The 12554-nt window shown below is 37.6% G+C and overlaps 1 long non-coding RNA gene and 1 pseudogene across 1 annotated transcript; both read right to left on the reverse strand.

Moving 5' to 3' along the window:
- Positions 1-979: 979 nt before the first annotated feature.
- On the reverse strand, positions 980-3411 carry LOC139034643 (uncharacterized). The gene is made up of 2 exons (XR_011487128.1): positions 3349-3411; positions 980-1176 (listed from the first exon to the last, which is right to left on the reverse strand). It is a non-coding gene; the product is annotated as an uncharacterized lncRNA (long non-coding RNA).
- A 1632-nt stretch (positions 3412-5043) lies between these two features.
- On the reverse strand, positions 5044-12289 carry LOC139034703 (kinesin-like protein KIF11; annotated as a pseudogene).
- Positions 12290-12554: the final 265 nt, after the last annotated feature.

Raw genomic sequence — 12554 nt, forward strand, 5'->3', positions numbered from 1 at the left:
TGCTCTGGTTCTTCATGCTGAAACATCCCGACTTCCAGAAATTTGGCTGCTGGATCAAAAAAATATCAGGGACCTTCAATTAAGGGTTAAGATTTCAGTAGAGAAAAATATATACACACATATTTTATTATATACAAAGAACAACAAAAAGTTTCACCAAGTAAATGAAAAGAATATAAATTACACTCATAATCAATAGCTTCAAAAAGCCTTTAAATCAGTGTGACCTTTTGCACAAGATATAGGCCTCAAAATGGGGTCACACAGCCATTAATCAGAACTCAGGGTTTTCCTCCCATAATAGCAATCTATATTCTGGAGAGGATGGCTTTTTGTGAACTCTGTAGGGGCTAAGGTGTTAGGCCTCATAAAGGAATGAAATGCTTTTTCACATCTAGGGGGAAACAAAGATATTGACGGGATGTTTCCAGGGTTATGTTTACTGTTGACAGTGATTTTAGAGATAAGCACAGAAAAGTGTCAAAGGTTTCTAGATAAAACTCTGGCTATCTCATAATAATAATAGATAGATACCATTTTCTAGCTCTACAAATGGTTTGGTGACAAATAAGAAGGGAGAAAGTGAGCTGAGCAGGCAGAATGAAAAAGTCTAGGGAAGGAGGCAAGGAGAGATAAACATAATTCAATCATAGCAAGAAGAGAAAGGATATGGCCTTCCTAAGACCAAGTGCTGGTGATATTTACCTATATAAGTTCAAGCCTAAAGGAACACTGCAGCGTCTATCTATCTGCTATTTAGTAATATACAAGAAAACATTTTTCATTTGTTCTAAAAGAGCTATTTTATATCAAAAGCTAGAAATACATATTTACTCCATGAAAATCCCAAATGAAATCCAACTTAACATAGAGGGAACTACAGCAATGACAGAAAAATAGGTAGACAGTAAATTCAACTACATTTACAGTACTGCCTTGATATTTTCTACTAGTTTTTAATCTACACACAAGGCTCAAGTTCTGGGGTTACAGGTTTTATTTTTCATTCTCCTTAAAAAGTGAAATTACCAATCCTCAAGTTAACTAAAAATTGTTCTGGGCTCGTAGAGGTAATCTGCTCTTTGTAACAGATTGCTCTGTGATTTCTTCTACTTTAGACTTCTCCAATGGGTTAGTGCCTCTCTTTTCTTTGTCTTTTCCATGTGATTTTTTATGCTGTGGATTTAAGGGAGAAAATTAAGTCAATATAAAGTAACATGTGACACATATTAATCATATTCTATTTTCAAAATTCTCTGGGATACAGGGAAGAAATAAGGTGTGGAAAACTTTAGAAATACTCAGCACAAATTTGAGCCAACACTTTGCCTGGAAAGTAGAAATGAATGCCTTCTTATTTTATCACCAAGTGGGGGGTGTGTTTGAGAAGGAAATGTTAATTTTCTGTATGGTTTTCCAAAAAAATAATTACAGATTTTACTGTAGGGCCATGGTTATCAACAGGGAGACTTTTGCCTCTTGGGACATTTGCTTATGTCTGAAGATGTTTTTGGTTGTTAAAGCTAGAGGGGTACTACTGGCTTTCAGTGGATAGAAGCCAGGGAAGCTGCTAATAAATACCACATAATACACAGGACAGGTCACCACAACAAAGAATTAGCCAGCTCAAAATGTCAATAGTGCTGCTGCTAGAAATCTTGCTCTAGGGAAACAAAGATGGGCTATTGTACAAAAATGGCAATTCTGGGACTTTCCTGGTAGTCTAGGGGTTAGGACTCTGTGCTTTCACTGCTGGGGCCAGGGTTCAATCCCTGGTCAGGGAACTAAGATCCCACGGGCTGCAAGATGCAGGTAGTTCTATTTTAAGCATAGATCTCAATATATTTTATTTAACCTATATTTTATCTTTTTAAAAACTTATTTCATGTTTCTCATTTGGAAATACTTCATTGGAATCCTTGTACTTGCCCTTAGAGAGCTTTAGGTAACTGATGACTTTCCTTTCAGACCCACTCATCAATTCTTAGACATATTGTAAAGCAACTTTAGAGTTTCTAACCTAGAAAACTTCCCCAAATCAGATAGACATGAGAGAAAAAAATAATTTCTGGACTTTAGCTAAAGGTCTAAAATCCAATCCCAAGTCTTTTCTGGTACTGTAGGAACTTCCTTGCCATAACTGAACCACTAAGCCTGGCCTTCAGAACATCATATGCTGTAAGAATGAAAGAATTTTCAAATAGGGATTAAGCAGTCACTAAATCTGATGCGTGGAGGGATTGGGGGCAGGAGGAGAAGGGGATGACAGAGGATGAAGTGGCTGAATGGCATCACCGACTTGATGGACATGAGTTTGAGTAAACTCCAGGAGTTGGTGATGGACAGGGAGGCCTGGCGTGCTGCGATTCATGGGGTCACAAAGAGTTGGACACAACTGAGTGACTGAACTGAATTGAAAGTTCTCTTAACTTTCCCTCTTTTCTTAATTTTATAAGATAGAAGCGAGGGTTGAAAAACAGAAATATATCTAGCATTTTCTAATAGTAAAGAATAAAGCAAAAGGTAGGAAGATTTGGGGGATAAAATTGCCTTGATGCAGAGAGAGAGGAATTTAATAGAATCTGAGCTAGAAGTTTTAATAGCTTAATAGGAATGGAGATTCTTTAGATCATGGTGGAAGCATAGACACATCAGAAGCAGCACTTCATCTATGATATAAAATGTAGACACCAACATCCTATGTAAGGAAATTCTTACTTCACAGACTCTGTCTAGGCTTATGCCTTTAAATGAGTGGGAAAGATTAGACAGTTTAGAGTGTCATACTCCCAAAAGTGGTGAAAAGGGGGAAGGAGAGGGCACAGGATGTAAATGCTCACGATCAAGGCAGGTGAGAAGTGCAAGCTACCTGGGGGAATAGTTAATAGGAGAAAAGCCTCAGGCAGGAGACTCAGTCATTAAACAGGAGAGGCTTTCAGTCTCAATTTAAATATCTTAGCCTTCAAAGTCTGACTGTGGGCAGAGTTAGGCTCCAGGACATCCACGTCAAATGTGGAGGGAAGAGAGAAATGACTGCTTTTGTTATCATTCTGAGTATGGAGGAAGTAGAAAAGGGGTAAGGATAACAACAGAAGATTACCAGCCAAGGATGGGAATAAGTCAAATTTTGCTTTTTATTTATCCTACAAAAAAAAAAAAAAAAAAAAACCTAATCAATTATCATACTTGTGTAAATTTTTAAACCAGAAAAGTTAACAAGCCATCCCAATGGAATGACTAAAATATTTTCCTGTTCCATCCATCAAGAGCAATGCCTTTATACTGAATAGCAAATGACAGATTTACGTTAGATGTGGAAAGGGTATCTAACAAGATACAATCAGGTACCTGGAAAAATGGAACCCCACCACTTGATGAACAATCCAAACTAGTATCTACAGATGGTTCCTGAGTTACAGCTTCTTCAACAGTGAGCACCATAACTGCGTTTTCTTCATCCAAGTTCTAAAAGAAGAAGCTAGATGAACTGATAAATTACCAGGGCTTAAAAATCTTCACATGGTGGGAGTGGGGTCAAAAAAAATCACACAAGGCAGTTTTCTTCTTTGAAAAATAACACAATGTCCATTACTTAAAAGTTAAACCTCAACAAAATTAGCAGAAAGTCTACAAAATATTAAAAATAATTCCTGTTATGTTTTCACATAGAGAAGGACCTATAATAAAGTGTTAAATGTGATAATCTCAGAATAGAGAGATTATAGTTTACTTTTTACTTTCTTCTTTGTTACTTTCCAATTTCCCAACTTTTCTATAATTACTGTAGTTAAATGCACAGATTGTGGAGATTCTCTAGGTTCTACTTCCAGCTCCATCCTTGTAATTTGGGACAAGGTAATTCTTAGTTTCCCCACCTGTTAAAATGGGGATAGCACTAGCATTCATTTTATGGAGTTACTGAGAGAATTCACTGAGTAAACATATATATGTAAAATGCTCAACAATGTCAAGCACATGAATAAACAACATAAACATTGTCTAGTGCTTCCCTGGTGGTCCAGTGGCTAGGAGTCCACCTTGCAATGCAGGGACGCCAGGTGGATCCCTGGTTCAGGAAGATCCTGCATGCCAAGGAGCAGCTAAGCCCATGTGCCCCAACTCTTGAAGACCATACTGCTGGGAGCCATTATGGGAGATCCCACCCATGACGAGGTCATGAAGAAAATACCTGACATGCAAGGCCGTTCAGGATCCCATCCATGACAAGGTCATGAGGAAAAAACCTGACACGCAAGGCCGTTCAGGATACAAGGAACCCTCCAGGTTGGCCTCGGCCTCTGCCCCACCCTGTATCCTCCCCCCTTTTCTGCTGTTGTTCTTGCTTGCCCTGCTGCAGATTCTTGTGTTGCCTGCTGAGAGTTCTCCTGCTCCTCTTTCACTGAATAAAGACCAACTTAAAACCCTAATTATCAAATCTCCTGGATGCTGGCACCCTATGAAGGGGCCAGGGATGAAGGAAATGCTTCATTTCAAACCCTTTTGCTGGCATTCTGGCTTGTTTGATAAATGTGTGCTCTCATTGTTCTAAACATCCTAAACATAGTACGCTAACAAAAGAAACTATTAAGCATAGGTCCCTCTGCGGGGTGAGAAAAGCTCCACAAATAATAGCCACAAATGTGCCTAATAGAAAATACTTTAGATAGAGATTAGCTGGTGTCTTCTTGCAGGTAGTTAACTTTTAGACTAAGAGCCTGTTTTGTGCTCTATCTGCTGTTTTTGGAATCCTTCTCATTTCTGTTCTGTAAAAATGTAATCCTATCTAGTACCCATGGAGATGACACCTATTAGAAAGAAAATAGATTAATCACAAGAAAAACAGGGTTGGCTACTGAAGTTGCTTAAGTCACACCAGGTGCAAGCCATAAAATGTTAGCAAGCCTGAAGGCCAAATGATAAGAAAGACTCTTGTAAACGAGAAGTATGTGGGTGACATCCTGTTTCTGTTGAAGGTCAAGTTGCTGTAATGTTTTGAGATGACCAGTGTGTAAACAATATGCATTTCTCCCAAAAAAGATGTTGTTAAGGGTATAAAGGGGCAGTGCAAAAATAAACTTCAGACTTAGCCCCCGAGCTTTGTTTCACTGTGTTTCTCTCTCGCCGATGCCGTTCATCCTGAGGGTACCCCTGGATCCTGCTGGGGCAAGGACCCCGGCACCATACACCTGGAGCCTGGCTCTGTGACAAGAGAAGCCACCGCACCTAGAGAGCAGCCCCTGATTGTCACTAGAGAGAGCCCTCATGCAGCAACGAAGACCTAGCACAGCCAAAATAAGTAATACAATAAATAAATAAAGGTAAATTTTAAAAAAAGTTTATGGGAGAATTCTAAAATTATGAGGCCTAAAATAAATCTTACCTGGCTAGTCTCTTTGTTGTTTTCTGAACAGTTTAGTGTCGTTAACAGCTCAGGCTGTTTCATTTTCAACTGATCAAGGAGCTGTTCACGTGGCTGGGTTCTCACCAGTGTTGATGGGTATACATAATTTTTCCTCTGTGGGGTCATACCTTTAGTGGATATAAGTGGTAAAAATTGAAATGTGGCATATGAGTAAAGGGTTTTTTTTTTTTTAATTGAAAATAATTGTTTTATAATATTGTACTGGTTTCTGCCATACATCAACATGAATCAGTCATAGTTATACATATGTTCCCTCACTCTTGAACTACTCTCCCAGCATTTTTTTTAATACTAAAACTTATACTTCCCAATAAGTCTTTGTCTTACAAAAATATAACCACTGCCACATATGAGAATCAATTTTGTTATCTGTCAGGCATAGGTTGCTTAAAATATTTCCTAAATTGACAACTCAACCAATTGCAAGATCCAACCTATGCCAAAACATGACATTTTCCACCTACAGAAGATGTATTATAGGCTCTAAAAGGATTCAGAGTGTTCTAGAAAAAAATGGCAATATTATTGGAATAAGACACAATTTTCTCAGCATGATCAGTTAGATAGGAATAATCATTTTACTGTAAATTTGGTGGAAAGTAAATATTAACCAGTTACATTTCTTTACAATAATTCATGTTCTCATAATTTACACAGGCTCTGGCCTTTTCACTTAACATTTATATTCCTAATTTCATTGAAAAATGGATAATAAACATCAAGAGTCTTGGGGAAAAAAATTAACTAGCATCCATTAGTGCCATCTCCTTTTATAACTGCTTAAAAAAAATAAGAACAACTTTAAAGTATAATTTACATACCACAAAATACACTCAATGAGTTTTAGTAAATTTACAGAGTGTTACCACTACCACAACCTAATGAATAACTCAGTTATTCATCCTGTGTTAAATAGTTTGTTACACGTTCTTTCTTGAAGGCTTCCCTGAATACATTATAGCTTATACTGCTCTGACCTCCCAAAATGGTAATTCTTGAATGCCAATCTAAACGGTCCATGACAAAAGGAGAGGTACACATAAAAAATGTACAATGTGGTAAACCTTGCATTAAACTAGATTTATTGAATTACATTCCTCCATTTTTGGTATTAAAATGTCCTTTTATAAACAGTGCTAGATAGATGGTAGGCTTTCTTTTTGTGCTCTCTTTAGCACATTTCTAAAATGTGCTCTCTTAATAAAGCCAGTTCCCTGAATGTTTGTAAACTTTTACTGAATTATGCTTGCCCAAGTTTCTGGGAGTATATGCCATGTATATCATCTAATGCTTAGGATTCCAGTTTTTCCATATTTGAGTTAATCAGAGTGAGATGGTAAATCTGTGTCAGGGAATGGCAGGACCTAGTTTCTAGGAACAACTAGCACTGTATACAGTTGAATTCAACTTCAAAATTTTTTAAATTCAATTTCCCTTTAAAAGTACCTGTTGGGATATCCAGTTTCAGATCCTGTTGTAGAAAGCAGTTAAGCTTAGTCAAACCTATTTTTACAGTTTTATTAAGTTCTTGACTTCGTGTCATTAATTCTTCTTCATCAATAGTTATCTGACTGAGAAAAAAGTTTTGCTGGTTCTCATTAGCTGCTTTATGCCCACTTAATTGTTGAGTAATCTCTAAACTTGAAGTGTCACATCCTTGGTTTACAACCTGTAAATGATGCAAATGAGATTTCATTACTAAGATCAAAGTTGCCAGTCCTTTATGCAACATTTTAACTTTCCTTACCTTGAAATTTTCCATAACAAAGGTTTTAGAAACACACGTCAAAGTATAAATAGTAATGCTAATAACCCCTTTATATTCACTACCCAGCCTCACCATTTATTACTACATGGGATATAGATCAATTAAGACTGGCCAGTTACTCCTGCTCTCCACCAAGACAGTTCTGAAGCAATTTCTGTATCATTTTATCCTTTTACAAAGTGTAGTTCTCCAAGTGTTAAGAACTTTTTAAGACCACTCTCACATCTAAATGGCATCACCAACTCAAGGGACATGAGTTTTGGTAAACTCCGGGAGTTGGTGATGGACAGGGAGGTCTGGCATGCTGTGGTCCATGGGTTGCAAAGAGTCGGACATGACTGAGCGACTGAACTGAACTGAACTCACATCTAAAAAATTTAGCATTCTTTTCTTTACATCAAATGTCTAGTCAGTGTTTAAATTTCATGAGTTCTCTCATGTTTTTCAGACTTGTTTGAATCAAAATTCATCATTAGATTTGGCTGATATGTCTTATCAGATTGATTAGATTCTTTGCAGCCAAAGATGGAGAAACTCTGTACAGTCAGCAAAAACAAGACAGGGAGCTGACTGTGGCTCAGGTCATGAACTCCTTATTGCCAAATTCAGAGTTAAATTGAAGAAAGTAGGGAAAACCATTAGACCATTCAGGTGTGACCTAAATCAAATCCCTTATGATTATACAGTGGAAATGAGAAATAGATTTAAGGGACGAGATCTGATACACAGAATGCCTGATGAACTATGGACGGAGGTTCATGACATTGTACAAGAGACAGGGATTAAGACCATCCCCATGGAAAAGAAATGCAAAAATGCAAAATGGCTGTCTGAGGAGGCCTTACAAATAGCTGTGAAATGAAGAGGAGCAAAAAGCAAAGAAGAAAAGGGAAGATATTTCCATCTGAATGCAGAGTTCCAAAGAATAGCAAAGAGAGATAAGAAAGCCTTCCTCAGTGATCAATGCAGAGAAATAGAAGAAAACAACAGTATGGGAAAGACTAGAGATCTCTTCAAGAAAATTAGAGATACCAAGGGACTATTTCATGCAAAGATGGGCTCAGTAAAGGACAAAAATGGTATGAACCTAACAGAAGCAGAAGATATTAAGAAGAGGTGGCAAGAATACACAGAAGAACTTTACAAAAAAGATCTTCACAACCCAGATAATCACGATGGTCTGATCACTCACCTAGAGCCAGACATCCTGGAATGTGAGGTCAAATGGGCCTTAGAAAGCATCACTACGAACAAAGCTAGTGGGGGTGATGGAATTCCAGTTGAACTATTTCAAATCTTGAAAGATGATGCTGTAAAAGTGCTGCACTCAATATGCCAGCAAATTTGGAAAACTCAGCAATGGCCACAGGACTGGAAAAGGTCAGTTTTCATTCGAATCCCAAAGAAAGGCAATGCCAAAGAATTCTTGAACTACCGTGCAACTGCACTCATCTCACACGCTAGTAAAGTAATGCTCAAAATTCTCCAAGCCAGGCTTCAGCAATATGTGAACCATGAACTTCCAGATATTCAAGCTGGTTTTAGAAAAGGCAGAGGAACCAGAGATCAAATTACCAACATCCGCTGGATCATTAAAAAAGCAAGAAGAGTTCCAGAAAAAACATCTATTTCTGCTTTATTGACTATGCCAAAGCCTTTGACTGTGTGGATCACAATAAACTGTGGAAAATTCTTAAAGAGATGGGAATTCCAGACCACCTGACCTGTCTCTTGAGAAAACTGTTTGCAGGTCAGGAAATAACAGTTAGAACTGGACATGGAACAACAGACTGGTTCCAAATAGGAAAAGGAGTACATCAAGACTGTATATTGTCACCCTGCTTGTTTAACTTATATGCAGAGTACATCATGAGAAACCCTGGGCTGGATGAAGCACAAGCTGGAATCAAGATTGCCGGGAGAAATATCAATAACCTCAGATATGCAGATGACACCACCCTTATGGTAGAAACTAAAGAGGAACTAAAAAGCCTCTTGATGAAAGTGAGAGAGGAGAGTGAAAAAGTTGGCTTAAAGCTCAACATTCAGAAAACTAAGACCATGGCATCTGGTCCCATTACTTCATGGGTAATAGATGGGAAAACAGTGGAAACAGTGGCAGACTTTATTTTTGGGGCTCCAAAATCACTGCGAATGATTGCAGCCATGAAATTAAAAGACGCTTACTCCTTGGAAGGAAAGTTATCACCAACCTAGATAGTATATTAAAAAGCAGAGACATTACTTTGCCAACAAAGGTCCATCTAGTCAAGGCTATGGTTTTTCCAGTAGTCATGTACTGATGTGAGAGTTGGATGGTGAAGAAAGCTGAGTGCCAAAGAATTGATGCTTTTGAACTGTGGTGTTGGACAAGACTCTTGAGAGTCCCTTGGACTGCAAGAAGATCCAACCAGTCCATCCTAAAGGAGATCAGTCCTGGGTGTTCAATGGAAGGACTGATGCTGAAGCTGAAACTCCAAATACTTTGGCCACCTCATGCGAAGAGTTGACTCATTGGAAAAGACCCTAATGCTGGAAAGGATTGGGATCAGTAGTAGAAGGGAATGACAGAGAATGAGATGGTTTGATGGCATCACCAGCTCGCTGGACATGGGTTTGAGTAGACTCCTGGAGTTTGTGATGGACAGGGAGGCCTGGCGTGTTGTGATTCATGGGGTCACAAAGAGTCAGACATGACTGAGCGACTGAACTGAACTGATATGTCTTAAGTAAGTGACTCTATAACTTCTCATCAAAACTGAGATATTCTAAGAGTAAAAAAGGGCCATTAATAATAATTACCCCAGTGCAGTAAATATCAACAAGAACTGTCCTAGGCAAACCAGGGCTTAAGGCCCTCTAGGCCTTAACTCTCTTTTGATATAGGTTATCCATACTTTCTGCTTTGAAAGAAAATTTCATTGAAGAAACCAGGTATTTGTGCTCTACTGAATATCTCAATTATTAGATATGTTCAAGTGCACCTCTATTATTTTCACATGTTCATTTGTCCTCTGTATTTTCTACAAATTAGTTCAATCTAAACGCTTGATCTAGACCAGGTTTTAACTTTTTGGCAAGAATATTTCATAGGTGGTACTGAAAGTACATAATGCCTGGTTGTGTCTCTCATGTTAAGGTTAATTGGTGTGGGGAATTCCCTGGTCATCCAGTGGTTAGGAGACTGTGCTTTCACTACCAAGGGCCGAGGTTCAATCCCTGCTCGGGAAACTAAAATCTCACAAGCTGCATGGAAAACAATCAACAAGTGTGTTTGAGTATGGTCACCTTCTTAGTTATAAAGATCTCTCATCAGCTTTTGCTCAAATGGTGTATGCACTCACTAATGTCCACAAGGATTATTTCACTAGGGGTTTTGCAAGATGGTGATATCCTAATTCTATCATTTCTTCTGCATTTTACTAGCTGGAATTCTTCTTTGAAACACTTTTCGTCATCCATTACCCTGCTAAACCAAGACAGAGTTCTTTCAGGAAAGTCAAATAACCTTTCAATTGTTTCCCTTCGTTTACCACTTCTTAAAATAATTTACTGCTTCCCTAGCATGATCCAAAGGAGACTAATGAAATTTTTATGAATGTATCAATTTTAACATATTTGATATATCTTAATCTATTGTAGCAATTATTCCTCATGATGCTCAAATTGCACCACCTCTAAATAAGGGAGTGTCTCAGGTTGGCTCCTAAGTCTTTTTGAGATAATTCCATTAATCTTTAACAGCATCTTTACTTTCTGGTATGACAAGATCTATAGGCTCATCTGGTATATTTCGTGCCCCAAACCTGAAATTACCTATTTCTCTACTAGTCATAGTTCCTTTTTGTGAAAATAGGTTATATAGCTTAAAGCACTTAAGTTCTTTTAAGTGCTTTTATTTATTCTTAATTTTTAAGAATAGTAGTAAAATCCTTTCATTGCACAGAAGAAAAACCAAGCCACAAAGGGTTCATGCAAATATTAAGTTCAAGCAAACCCACAAACCTATCAGATGTCTTCTGAGTAACCAGAACAATACCCTAAATACTTAAAGCAATAACAGGTTTGAATATACCCGGACAAAAGTAAAAATGATTTATAAGTGAAAAGTATTATACACCAAAAGACAGCATGCTCTAAACCAAAGTAACTAACAAATCAAAAACCAAAGATAGATATAGGACAGATCAGACAAATGTTAAATCATCTGGAGATCTAGGAAACGTATATGTGAAACAAGATCATGTATTAGCATACCAACTGTTATCCTTCCAATTTTAAGTAATTCATTATACTTTAGCATGTGTTTTGAAGCCAATACTTAGCCAAAAAAATAAAATTTTCTGATGATCACCTGTTCTCCCCAAGGGAGGTTCCAGTTACAAAGTAATTACCTTCAATAAATTCTGAAGTTCCTCTTGTCTTTTACTTAACCAAGATGCCCACTGTTCAGAAAAACAAAGTGTGCTTGTGTTCAGAGCCTCGCATCTCTGTTTGGTCTCTTTAGAAATTATTTCAAGGTTGCTACTGAGTTTATCACAGTGTTTCTTAGACTCTTCAACCAATTTTCTACCTTCTTGGTTAAACTGTGAGTTCCTCTGACAAATCATCCAAATCAGCACAAAATTTTTCACCGTGAGAAGTTGTTTTGCTAATTATATCTTTAGATTTCCTTTAGGAAAAGAGAATAACACTGTTAAAATGAAAAACTAAGACTCAAAGGATTCATATCTTGCCCAAGATCACATGGCTCAAAAATGGTATATTCAAACCTAAGTAGTCTTATTCCAGATTTCAAGTTCTTGTCTTTACACAACAGACTGTTAACACATCTGTGACTAAATGACTTTTGAAAATATCTCTTTTCTTATAAAACCCTTTTCAGCCCTTTTCCAGATGTGACACTTTACTTCATACCTCTTAGAATATTAAACTATATGGTTATTAAAATGAACTCTGCCTAAGTGTTTTACTCCTTCTGAGTTGCTCAGTGGTTAAGAATCCACCTGCAATGCAGGAGATGAGGGTTCAATTCCTGGGTTGGAAGGATCCTCTGGAGAAGGAGATCCACTCCAGTATTCTTACCTGGAAAATCCCATTGACAGAGAAGCCTGGCAGGCTACAGTCCCAGGGGTTGCAAAAAGGCTAGACATAACTTAAGCAACTAAACAACAGCAATTGAATTATGTTACTTAAGAACATCTCCTATTGCCTGTAGCCTCGAGATTATAGTCCCTAAACTGTCCATAATCAGTTAAGTCATTCTGTTCTTAAGCAGTTTTGCCTTGTCTCTGACACAAAATAAATAATAAAAGTTATAATATTATAGAACAAAGTCAATTATAAAACTTTCTAATGATTAAA

This window comes from Odocoileus virginianus, chromosome 4, assembly GCF_023699985.2.
Source record: "Odocoileus virginianus isolate 20LAN1187 ecotype Illinois chromosome 4, Ovbor_1.2, whole genome shotgun sequence".
NCBI lineage: Eukaryota > Metazoa > Chordata > Mammalia > Artiodactyla > Cervidae > Odocoileus > Odocoileus virginianus.